General features: G+C 33.0%; 1 non-coding gene across 1 annotated transcript; it reads right to left on the bottom strand.

Moving 5' to 3' along the window:
* Window positions 1-1382: 1382 nt before the first annotated feature.
* LOC111764172 (U6 spliceosomal RNA) lies at window positions 1383-1489 on the bottom strand. Its single transcript, XR_002796857.1, has one exon. It is a non-coding gene; the product is annotated as a U6 spliceosomal RNA (small nuclear RNA).
* Window positions 1490-2306: the final 817 nt, after the last annotated feature.

The raw sequence follows: 2306 nt of genomic DNA, 5'->3' as shown, positions 1-2306 counted from the left end.
TTATTTCAGGTGTATAGGCTCACAAGCATAGTCATTAGTATCAGGGGCTCACTGTTGGACCCTCATTCCTTCCTGGTCTTTACTGTTGCACCTGGGGGACTGCTAAGCCTTTGGTATTTTTAAAAACCGTTTTGTAGTTTCTAAATACAGATATTTTATGTGCTTGGTTAAGGTTATCCTAAATGTTTTAGTGTTTTAGTTGCTATTATAAATGCAATTTTTTTTCTGATCTCATCCTCAGATTGCTCATCAGTAATGTATGGAAAGCCACTGTTTTTTGTGTACCAATCTTGTATTCTGCTACTTACTGAACTCATCTATTAGTTCTATAGCATTGTTGTGGATTTTTCAGGGTTTTCTAGATATAGGATCATATTATCAGTGAATAGTGAAAGTTTTACTTCTTTGTTTCCTATTTAGATGCCTTTTATTTCCTTATCTAGCCTAATTGCTCTAGATAGAACTTCTAGCACAATATTGAATAACAGTGGTGACAGTGGGCATCCTTGTCTTGTTCCTGATCTCAGTGGGAAAGCTTTCTGTCTTTCACTGTTGGATACACTGCCCACTGTAGGTTTTTCATGTATTCACTTTACCATATTGAGTAAGCTTCCTTCTATTCCTATCGTTTGGAGGGTTTTTATCAAGAAAGTATGCTGTATTTTGTCAAATGCCTTTTCTGAATCAATCAAGAGGATCATGGACTTTTCTTCAATTTATTTATGTGGTTTATATTGCACTATTTGATTTTCTTGTGTTGGACCATCTTTGCATACCTGGGATAAAACCCACTTGATCATGGCGAAAAATTCTTTTAATGTGCTTTGATTCAGTTTGCAAGTATTTTGTTGAGGATATTTCATTAGATACATTCGTGTGCAATTTTCTTTTTTCATAGTATCTTTTTTTATTTTTTTAAACAAATCAATTTTATTGATACATATTAATAAAGCATTCAATTTATCAAAACTGTACACTCAATGGTACTTGGTATAATCATGTAGTTGTACGTTCATTACTTCAATTATTATTAAAGCATTTTCATTATTTCAATAATAATAATAAACAAAAAATAGACAAACAAACAAAAGAGAAAATTCCTCACCTCTCAATCTCTGTTTCCCCTGATGTACATAGCTGCTATGCCTGGCTATTCTTGCACAATTATTTATTTGTTTATTAAGCAATTTTATTGAGCTATATTCACATACTGTATGATCTATCCAAGGTGTATAATCAATGGCTTTAGTATAATCACAATGTTGTACCTTCATCATCTCAAAAATTTTAGAACAATTTCATTAGTCCAAAAAGAAAGACTCCACACCCCTTAGCATAGCATTTCTACTTCAGCCCTATATAACCACTAATATAATTTTCATAAAAATGTGGAACACTGCATGAATTTGCTTGTCATCCTTGCACAGGTGCCATGCTAATCTTCTCTGTATGGTTCCAATTTTAGTATATGTGCTATTTAAGCAAGCACTTTTGTAGTACCTTTTTCTGGTTTTGGTATTAGGCTGATGTTGGCATCATAGAATGAGATTGCTGGCATTCTTTCCTGTTCAATTTATTTGGAATAGCTTGAGCAAGATTGGTATTAGATTGTATTTGAATGACTGATAGAATTTACCTGTCCTGGGCTTTTCATCTTTGGGAGGTTTTTGATGACCATTTCAATCTCTTCCCTTGTGATTGTTTGCTGAGGTCTTCTGTTTTTTTCTAGGGTCAGTGTAGGTAGTTCATCTGTTTCTAGGAATTGTCTAGTTTTTTGGCCTATAGTTTTTCATAGTATTCTCATATGATCTGTCTTATTTCTGCAGGGTTAGTGGTAATGTCCCCTCTCTCATTTCTGATTTTATTGATTTGTATCTTTTCTTTTTTTTTCTTTATCAGTCTAGCTAAGAATTTGTCAATTTTGTTCGTTTTTCCCAAGAACCAACCTTTGGTTTTGTTGATTCCCTCTATTACTTTTTGTTCTCAATTTCATTTATTTCTGCTCTGATCCTTATTATTTCTTTCCTTTGGCTTTGTTTGGGAGTAGTTTGCTATTATTTTTCTAGTTCCTCCAGGTGTGTAATTAGATTTTCAATTTTAGCTCTCTCTTCTTTTCTAATGTAAGCATTGAGCTTACATCAGCACTGCCTTTGTAGGATTTTTTGGTGTTGTTTTCTCACTTTCATCATTCATCTCAAGATATTTACTGAATTCTGCAATTTCATCTTTGACCCACTGATTATTAAAGAGTATGTTGTTTCATCTATATTTATGAATTTCCCCCTTTTCTGCCCATTATTGATTTC

Source organism: Dasypus novemcinctus, chromosome 5 (genome assembly GCF_030445035.2).
Source record: "Dasypus novemcinctus isolate mDasNov1 chromosome 5, mDasNov1.1.hap2, whole genome shotgun sequence".
NCBI classification, from domain to species: domain Eukaryota; kingdom Metazoa; phylum Chordata; class Mammalia; order Cingulata; family Dasypodidae; genus Dasypus; species Dasypus novemcinctus.
Note: the sequence above shows the minus strand (reverse complement) of the source record. Positions and strands in the feature narration are given on the sequence as shown.